The following is a 10,450-nucleotide window of genomic DNA, read 5'->3' as shown; positions in this document are numbered from 1 at the left end:
CTTGCGGCCCCAAAACATGTAAAAGCTGCTCTGACTTACGCCACTGGCTGATGCAGTGGACGTAAATCTGAAGAGCACTTACTGGACACAGTGAGTGAAGTCTTTCCTGCTCCGAAGCTGTAAAGGCGGAGGACCGAAGGCTTCAAAAACAATAGGGTGCATGTTGGGAATGGAACTTTCGGAAGATAGTTCAGTGAGGATGCAAAATGGCCCTGACTAGCACAGGGGCAAAGTCTAGGCAGGATGGGGAGACTGACAGATCTCCAATCCTCTTAGAGAGGTAAAAGCCATTTAGACAAAACATCTTGAGGGTCAGAAACCTGAGGCACTGACTCTAGTGGTTCAACAAGGGGGCACAAGCCCGAGGACAAATTTTCCTGCAGAGACTCCAGCACTGAAACAATTCGGCAGTGGACTGGGTCTACCTGCTTCATCATGCACCAACTTTCAAATGCATTTCATTTGAGGGCATAAGCTCTTCTAGGGAAGGCAGCCCTAGCACTTAGAATAGTATTAATTACGCTGGCTGGAAGACCAGCTTGACTTAGTTGGTCCCGTTCAGGGACCGCCAAGGCGTCCAGACCTAGGGGCTGGAAGAGTCAGAGAGTAGTAAAGGGGACATTTGCTGATCTTGCGAGGCAAAGAGGTCCACCTCTGCTACATAAAGTTTTCCCAGAATGTAAATCACCCTGAGGGACAGGAACCTGGTGCGCTAGCTATTTAGCAGCATGAGCACAGTCCGCCCTGCCGATTAATATATGAGACTGCCATAGTGTTGTCCACCCGCACTAGGACATAGTAGTCTCAACTGCTGGAGAAAGTGCTTTAGGGCCGGAAATAGAGACATCATTTCGAGGCAATTGATGTGCCGCGCGAGAATATGGCCTCTCCAGCTCCCTTGGGCTGGGCGGTCATCTAAGACCGCACCCCAGCCCATGAGGGAAGTGGTTGTCGTTAGCATTTGCGATGACAAGATGAACTTAGAGTGGGACCCAGAGTCAGAAACCGGGGTCTGAACCACATAGGAAGGGTACAAAGCACCTGGCGTGTAGCTCTTATTGGGGATTGGCCCTAGAGTGAAATCCCCTGGTTCTTAGCCACAACTGAAATGCTCTCATGTGCAGAAGGCCCAAAGGTGTCACCGTGGATACAACTGCCATGAGAGCTAAGATCTCTGAAAGTGATGGTCACTTTCTGGTCTAGCTTGATTTCCTTGAGGGTGTTGAGAATGGATTCGACACTAGCGGGAGACAGCTGTGCCGGCTTCTGCTCGAATTCCATTTAAAAAAAGAGAGCACGCTTTCATGGCGTTGGATCTCAATCCTAAGAAACAAAGATGAGCTAGGACGACATGCTGATGTCGAAGCGCTAGCTACTAAAACTGGGCCAGCCACTTATGTAATTTAAATACGGATGCTCTGGAGTCGTAAGAGCCAGAACTACATCCATGTATTTTGTGTATGTGCGGGTGAGAGAGCTGGACCAAATGGAAGGACCCGATACTGGTAAGCTTCGCCCCCGAAAGCGAACCTCAGGAACCTCCTGTGTTGTGTCAATATTTCTATTGATTTATTTTTAGATAGCGATAAAGCCCGCAAAATCTAATAATTGGACGCAGCCCCCGTACCTCTTGGGAACCAAGAAATACCGACTGTAGTAGCCTGACTATCTGTCTGGTAGGGGAACATGTTACATGGCCCCATTTCCCAGCAACTTCTGTCAGCAGATGCGCACTTTCCGGTTTCATGGAAGTGGAGACCACGCCATTGAAACGCGGAGGGTGAATCCTGTAGTTTCTCTCTACAGTGCTTAGTACCCAAGGAGATATACTTGGCAGTAGCTTCCACGCTGCCAGTTTCTCAGAAAGGGGCAAAGTCTCGGCGGCTTGGTTAAACAGGGGGGATGTTAGATGTTCGGCATCCTGAAACATGGCAGGAAAAAAACGAAGAACTAACATTTTATTGGAGACTGGTGTTGCCTGAAACACCAGTGCTGGCGGAGCAAGAACACTGATCTCCTGGGGGTGCCAGGAAGAACACTTTATTCTTTGAAAGGAATTCTGCGTGCTTCTCCCAATTGGGGGGCCACCCCCCACGGTCCTGGGCACATGAACCTCAGGGCTTCTTTGTGAAGAAGACAATATGCCAGTCTGACCTCTTTTGAGGTGAATTGCGCGACGCACCCAATCTTACGAGGGGGTGCCCGGCTCAAAAACACTCTCCTTGCGTATTTCATGCCTCGCAAGAGTCAGACCTGGTCGAGACTGGGTGGCCGACAGTCCCGACTCTTGAGCACGGCGGGGAAGGAATTTCCCGAAGGCTTGTTATATAACTTCGCCTCATGAACCTAGATGCGACTAAGTTATTGACATTGCCAAGTAGGCCGGAGGGCGAGATGGGGTCATCAAGGAGGAATGCACAATCCTTCTCCTTGATGCCCCTAAAATTCAACCACAAGTGCCTCTTCGCGGAAACCATCGCAGCCATAAAACGGCCAATAGCACGAGCCGTCTGCTTTGTTGCACGAAGAGACAAGTCTGTGGCCCGGCGTAATTCCAATACGCCCTACCTTGAAAAGCCCCACCAATACTCAGCCAGTTTCTCAGCAGGTCAGCCTGGTAGGCGTGCAAAACCGCCATGGTGTGCAATGGAGCACCAACCTGACCTGCTGTCTGAAAAGCTTTTCCCTCCAGGGAAGATAAAAGTCTACACAGCTTGAAAGGAAGTAATAGCTTTTCAGGAAGGATGATGTCCCAAAAGAGAGATAGCCTGGAAGCGTCTCTTCTATCTGGGTGTCATCATCTAACCCTCTGCTAATAAATAAATAAGTTCATGGCAGGAAAACACGGGATGAATACAGCTTACTCCATGCTAAGAAAAGGCCACCCGACAGAACCTGCCGTCTATGTTGTTTTTTTTTTTTTAAGTGCTTAGAGGCTATTACCATCTCCGCGGAAGCAAGACTCGAAGCTTCTCAAGGAATGCAAAGCGCGCGTAGCACTTAATCGAAGCAGTAAAGTGTAGAGATCGCCCTTCGATATGGATTATACACATCGAGGGACATCTCGTTTAAAACTCTGCCATTATCGGTAAGTTAAACACTATTTTGCTGGTTAGACACAGACACACACACAACTAGGTGAAGACAAGAATCTGTGGAATGTTTCCGGTTTACTCCTATTTATAACCTGCAGGTGTGTCTTATTAGATGACGTCACCCGACCGAGGTTATATAAGCCAAAAATTTGGCGTGTTTAATACACACATGCTTCACAACCGGCAATATGACAAGATGTTTTCCATAGCGTTTTCACGCAGCATCGAGTGTAGCCTTTGAAAGGGAACAAAACGTCTGAGTTTCCATTATTTCTTATGGGGAGAATTCACTTCGAAGGGGACAAGTGTTTTGATATACAAGCATGTTTCCAGAACAAATTACAGTCCAAGGTTCCGCTTTATGAACAATTTAATCACCAGTAAAGCTACTGTACTGTATGTAGGTTTTAATAAGCGTGTACTATTATGTAGCTTCAAAGCCAAATATCACAAGGGAAAGACGTAATACACTGACTGGGGTGTGTGTGGTGCTTCTGTGTGCTCTCTTCCTGACTGCAATCACAGTACTCTGTATCAAAATCATTGATTGGGGGGATGTGTCTTTAGGGGGTTAAATGGTGTATCTGCCTCCTTACTCCAGCGTTTTTTCTCCAGTTGTCCCCTCCTTACATAGGTGAATCCTATATATTAACTAGCTAGTCCTAAAAAAAAAAAAGCACATACCTGATGTAGAAATGAACAGGCCCTCAAAGAGAGCAATCAATTTATCACATTCCAAAACCCCTTTCCCAGCTGAATGGCGCCATCCCACTAATTATTTTATCTGTGACATGAAGAAGCGGAAAACTTAACCAAGCATGGGAAAGGAAATCCGCTGTGCCTGGAGCCACAGCAAGTCCAGTTGACCTTGAGTATAAAGGTGTGCAATCCGAATAAATATAGAAAACAGTTTTATATTTTCGGGTAGGGGAAAACCCTCCCCGACTAATACCACTGGCAATCTTGTTGACCACTGGAGCATATGCCTTTCTGTCACGGTTATCCACCAGAGGGCGCCATGCTCCCGGACTCCATTATGTGTTCTTTTGTTTCCTTTGTTTTCCTTGAACTTCATTTCCCAGAATGCACCTCGGTCAGGTGATGGGAGCACACATGAACCGAGGTAAGCTAATTAGTTTAGTTATAAATAGTCTATCTCAGCTTAGTTCCCGTTGTCTGGCATCTGTTGTTAACTGTTTAGTTAAGTGGGTCTTTGTGTCTCTTCATTCTCTGTGTCATGCCATTTCCCCCTAGCTTCTGGTTTGTCCTATCCTTGATTTTGTTCTGTTTGTATCTCCTAGCCTGTGTTATGTCTTAGTTTTGTTCATCCCCTAGCCTTGTGTAGAGTCTAGTCCCGATTAGCTCTTGTTTAGCTTAGCTTGATTACCCCTGGTTTAGCTTAGCTTCATTACCCCTGATTTAGCTTAGCTTGATTAGCCCTGGTTTGTCTAGTGTAACCCCTTGTCTTGGTGTCACTTAGGTTCGGTCTGGCTCTTTTAGTTTAGTTATTGTGTAGTTTAGATCCTGTTTCATTTGGCTTTGGTTTCTCTTGGACCCTTTGTTGCTGTTCCTTATTTCCTGTTTGTAAGTGTTTATGTTCTGTTTTCCTGTATTAAAAGACATTCCCCAATGATTGCCTATGTACCTTTCTAAAAGCCCACACACAGCCCACACCCATTACACTTTCCATGAACAAAGAGACATATGGCATAGACATTGTTTAAAATAATCTTTAAAGTGTGTCAGTAGGGCAAAATTTATCTACATATATTTACCTAGAATGTTTACCCTGTCTGTGTCTGTTTGATTATTTTGTCTAACCTAAGAAATGTTATTAGTGTTTACAAACCTCTTTTTTCGTAGAAGAAGATATGAATGAGTGTGCAAGATATGGAATGTGTGATATTAATTGAAGGCTTGTTTTATTCAAAGAACATTGGTGTACATGGAAAATTGGTAGCATGAACAGAGCTCATGCTAAAATACTTCATAAAAGGTAGTAAAAACTCCAACTAGATGGCCCCACGTGACAGCCAAAACATCAGGGTAATGTATGCACAAAAGGGGGAACCCCATGAGGCGTGGCTAAGCCCCACAACTACATCCGATTGGACTGCAATGCAAGTTGTTTAAAGCTAAACTGTAGTAAAAAGTAAAGATTTAAGTCTTGCTTGTTCTTCTATTGTTCTCTTATATTATACAATGATATAATATATTATATTATTATAATTAAATATTTTTATCATATATTTTATATTTAAGCCCAAAATGAGCCCGAACCTCATAAGTTTTCCTTTTCTCAATCCAGGTGTTGATGGCGCTTTTCCTAGTGTTTGACTGATACAGTGACAATTGCTTTCACGGTGCCTTTCACCCTAACCCTATTACAAAATATCCTGTTATAGGGTGTTTCTCTCTGGAGCACATGTCAGGACAGAATAAAAATTGTTGAGGCAAAATATTGTGAAATTCTTGAGAAAAATCTGCTGCTTTCTGCCGGAAAGTTGTCAATGGGAAGAAGGTTTACCTTCCAACATGCTAATGACAAAAAACACACTTCAAAACGAAATACACGGGTAATGGAGAAAAAGTTGGGACATAAAACCAAATTGTAACAAAATGGCCACAAATGTGCAGTTATTTCCATGGTATATTATGCAAAGAATTATCACATTAACCCTTAAGGTTGACAATGCCAATATTTTTTTTTTCTCTTTACAAGTGTTTTTTGCTATATTGTAGCAACACAAAAAGTTTATTGGCAAATAAATGTTTGTTATTAAATTAATAAGATTCTCGTGTCCACATACATAGGAGACCTGCCCCACACTTTTCACATGCAAGATTTATGTAAACAATTTTATTCAGATGTAAGTAAATGCTAATTGCTGTGTTATGTTGTAGTGATGTGCTAATGCATGTCCATTTTTAACAGAACAGAAAGGGCTTGAATGAAGAAACGTTTCATTTCATAAATCCACATGAAGCGGTTCAGGTTGTTTTATAATAGTAATTATTATGCTTTTTTGCTGATTGTGTCGAGCATTAAATAATTATTTCATAATAAATGTCTGGAACATGGTTGTGAATTTATGACTGAAGTAAAGTTGCTCACAATTGCCGCTCACTTGAGTATATATTTGTGCTATGTTATTTTTCTGGGGTACTGATTTTAATTTTTTTCTTCTTTTCCAAAGTCATCCGTCTTTGTGATCTGAATATATTATGACTGAAATAAAGCTGCTCATATTTAATAGGCAGTGTTTTCCCCCATCGCATGTTGGGGCTGAAGACATGTTTAGCTAGGTGAATGTGTAGCTGACTGCCATGGTTAAGAGCAATATTAACCATGTTTAGCTAAAAGCCATGCCTAGCTGACTGCCATGTCTTTAGCCCTAGTCCCGTCTCTCTCCTGTCTCCCCTAGTCTGTCTCTACGCGTCTCCCTCTAGTGTCCAGTTTCAGCTCCAGGCGTAGTTTGTGTGTCCCGTTACGCGTTTGTCCTCCCTCTGCCTGTGTCTCGCCACAGGGTGTGTTCTTCGTCCCTCTGCCTGTGTTACATTACAGGATGTGTGGTGTTCATCCTTCTGTCTGTGTCTTGCCAGAGAGCCCCTGTTAGCACAAAGTTATTAAGTATTGTTAGATTTTTTTTCTTTTGTTTGTTGAGTTTTTACTTATACTTTTGTGTTTACTGTTCATTAAAGACTCTCTTTTCGTTACACAATCCCACTGCCTCTATGCCTGCTCTCTCCGCCCACGGCATTTTACACCAGCCATTACACTCAGAACGTGACACTACTGCTCAGTTTAAAGAGGTATGCATGCATGGTGGAGGTAACTAGTAAACAATGGGTCATCACTGTAGCACAAGAAAAAAAAATAGTACTAAAAGACGTTTATTCATTTTCATTAGTTTGATGACATTATAATGCATTTTAATTTGCAATTAATTTTAATTATATAGTCTAGTAATTAAAAAAACTGCACAATAAAAAGTCCTTCATACAACTTGTAAATTTAATTTATTTACAAGTTATATTAGTTTCAACAGTATACATTTTATAATATAAATTTTTATTTCAATAAATATTCAATATTAAGTTTCACAGTATAAAATGTCCACAGCAGCAACAAGTATTCGGTGTGCTTGCACATCTGCAGTGGTGGCCAATTTCTCATTACTTTCTCGTAACTGCCATTTCTTGCACATAGAACTGGGAGTATTGTGCACCCATTGATTAACCTGCAGCTAGGGTCTTCAGCTCAATTAGGGGAATTTTCAATGCTGTATGTTTACTTAAAAACACCTATGGATGTTTCATATCTTTTGCATAATTTAAGTGTTTTTCAGGTCTATGCCTAAAATTTGGTTTTATATATTTATTTTGTCTCAAACATCTGGTAAAATAGATCAGTGTTGAAGTAGAATAGAAAGTAAACAAATTTCAACATTTCAACACGTACTGTGTTAGCAAGTTTTTTTTGTGTGTTTAATTTTAAAGTAATGCATTTAAAAGATATGTATTCTATCTATTTTTAGCATTTAGCTCATATAGAGACAACTTGTTGCCCCAACACTGATATTTACCAAGTATCAGTGATTTCAAGTTAACATATGCTAATCAGTTGTGCTCTCAGCTTAAGAACTAATGGAATGCAAATAAAAAACAGGAAAGTAACTGGCTCGGAGTGTGGACTTAGGAAGAGGTGAGTTACATGAAATTAGTCTTTTAATAAGGTAATCAGAACATACATAAAAACACACAAGGGAACTAAAACAATAACACTGGAACTAGGAGAAACCAAAAGAGCATTGGGTAATTAAACTTAAACAAGAACTAAGGGGATTGGCAGAAGGCCTATACTTTTAAACATAACTTCTTAAACTTCAACAGAACTTTCAACATACAGGAGTTAACTTAAACTAGCAAAAATCTAAAAGCAAAACATAACAGGAGCTAAACATAACAATGGTTAAACTAAACAGGAGAAAAAAACCAGGAGATGATCTAACAAGACAGAACCTGACAGCATGACGCAGAAACAGGGTATTCACAAAAGGTCACTCAACAAATGCACGACAAAGGACCAACAAAACACACAACTACTTATAATCAAACTAATGAGCCTCCTTGGTTCAGGTGAGCGCTCCAATCACCTGACAGAGGTGCATTTTGGGAAACGAAGTTTAACATAAAGGAAAACACACAGGAAACACAAAATGGAGTCTCTGCGCATGGCGCCCTCTGATGGTATTCCCTGACATAATGATACTTTTAGAAAAGTCTCAAAAAACACTGAGGCATATTTTGTTTAGACATTTATAACCTGCTTATAATGTTTGAATACAGTAAGCCAGCCTACTCATGGCTGCCATGGAATGCTAATGGTAAATAAAGGATCTGCTGAAGTAACAAGAGGAATACTTCCTCTGATGTGGTCATTTTGTATGGTCTAAGCGTCACAGAGTAGGAAATCCCTGCTAAGTAGCCAATTTTTATTACCATTTTGGTCCTACTTTTAGGAGTAGGAAAAGGCCTATAGTTTAACATTCATAAAGTAGGAAATCACTCCTATCTCCTCCAAAATGTAGGAGAGCTCCAGAGGTGTCCTAACTAGATAGGAGTAAAGATAGTTTAGCCAGGGTCATCCATGAAAGAAAGACATTTTATTAACACTAAGTGACATAGAGCTCATAAAAGTTACGATTGGACAAAAATGTAATTTTTTTTTTTTTTTTTTTAACATTGCATGCAGTAAAGTATGTAACTGGTTAATTAGCAAATATTCCATATTCTGTCTATGGAGGTGACTGATCCTTTTTTTATTATTATTTTTCTTTTTAAAACCAGTAAAGATTCAGCATTGAGACAGTTCAATGCTGCATCTTTACAGTCGACAATGTCCGAATCAATCTAAAGCACCAACAACAGTAAAATAGCACAGATCATGCGCAGATTCATACATTTCCACACCATGCAAAATTAAATCAATGTCAAAACAACCTGCATTCATGAGTTTTGGGGATCATCCATGACATACACATTAAAATATTGACATTTTACATTAAATTATTTGAGTGTACACAACCTTTTTTTGTTTTTTTAGATTCTCTGTCACTTGATTGACACTGTGTACCTCTATATTTCATACTCCTTGAGACTATGTGTGGTAGACTGACAAGTGGCATTAATAGTTAAACAATTTGCTGTCTACGCCCTTTTAATCTTTAGAGGTAGTAGGGCATAATTTTGCTTAATATATTATATATTTACACTTCACGTTCTCCTCCACAAGCAAAATACTCTTTTATTCTCTCTAGTTTCACTTTATTTTTGAAATAATTTTAATCAGATGATGACAGGCCCACACAGCTCTGTGATAGGAACCTGAAACAGTTGTAATTAAATCAGTTTGATACGAATAACATAATGGAGCCAAGTCACACATCTATAAGTATTGTCTGTGCACAAAGCTTTCATACATCTGGCACTGATTTCTCTTTTTCCACTGTTTAAAACTAAAAATCTGACTAAATAACAACACACACTATACTATGTAGCCTACTTTGCATCTCTCAGTGTCGTAAACAGCGATGTCATGTGCTTTCCTAAGAGCAATCCTACTCCTTGCTGAAATATTTATATTATATACTATACAGTTGTTGTTGAATTCTACCTACTTGATTATGAAACCCTAAGTGTAAAAAGATGAATACTCTGTCTGTCAGATGTTCTTAAATATTATGTAAAATCTAAATGTTGCTGTGGGTAAATTAAAAAAATAGTCATTAACAAAGTATTTGCAAACATGGCCTTTTTCTGCTTTTCTACTTGTCTTTAGAGCAAGATTTCCCAGATTGAGGGAAAAAACATATTGATGCTTCTTGTAGGTGAAGGTAAGTTTGAAGTGGAACGTAGTATGCATTTGTGGGTTTGTTTATTTGTTTTAGTTGCTTATTTGCTATGCTGAGTCTAATGCTACTGTAGAATATTACCAGGATGCTAATATCTAATATCAGAAATGTACAACAAAATGGAAAGTTTCATAATAATATCAGAAAAAGTAAAACAAAGTTGAACAAGAGGCTTTGGTTTAGTTTTCTTTGTTTTGTTTTTTCCATCTCCCAAAAGCATGTTAGTAAGCAGGCTTCTCTAAGTGTGTGTGTGTGTGTGTATACTGCTCATCCTGTATACAAGGGCAGGGTGCCAATCCTTGGGCTCCTCTGCTGCCTGCAATTACACTGAATAAGACCGCTTATATTAAGCAAACATTTAAAGGAATTTTAAGTTATTTTAGAAGTATAAAAATATAACTCTACAAACTGAACTACTACATCATTTTATCGCACTGTTCC

This window comes from Clarias gariepinus, chromosome 20 (genome assembly GCF_024256425.1).
Source record: "Clarias gariepinus isolate MV-2021 ecotype Netherlands chromosome 20, CGAR_prim_01v2, whole genome shotgun sequence".
NCBI classification, from domain to species: domain Eukaryota; kingdom Metazoa; phylum Chordata; class Actinopteri; order Siluriformes; family Clariidae; genus Clarias; species Clarias gariepinus.
This window is presented reverse-complemented; position numbering follows the sequence as displayed.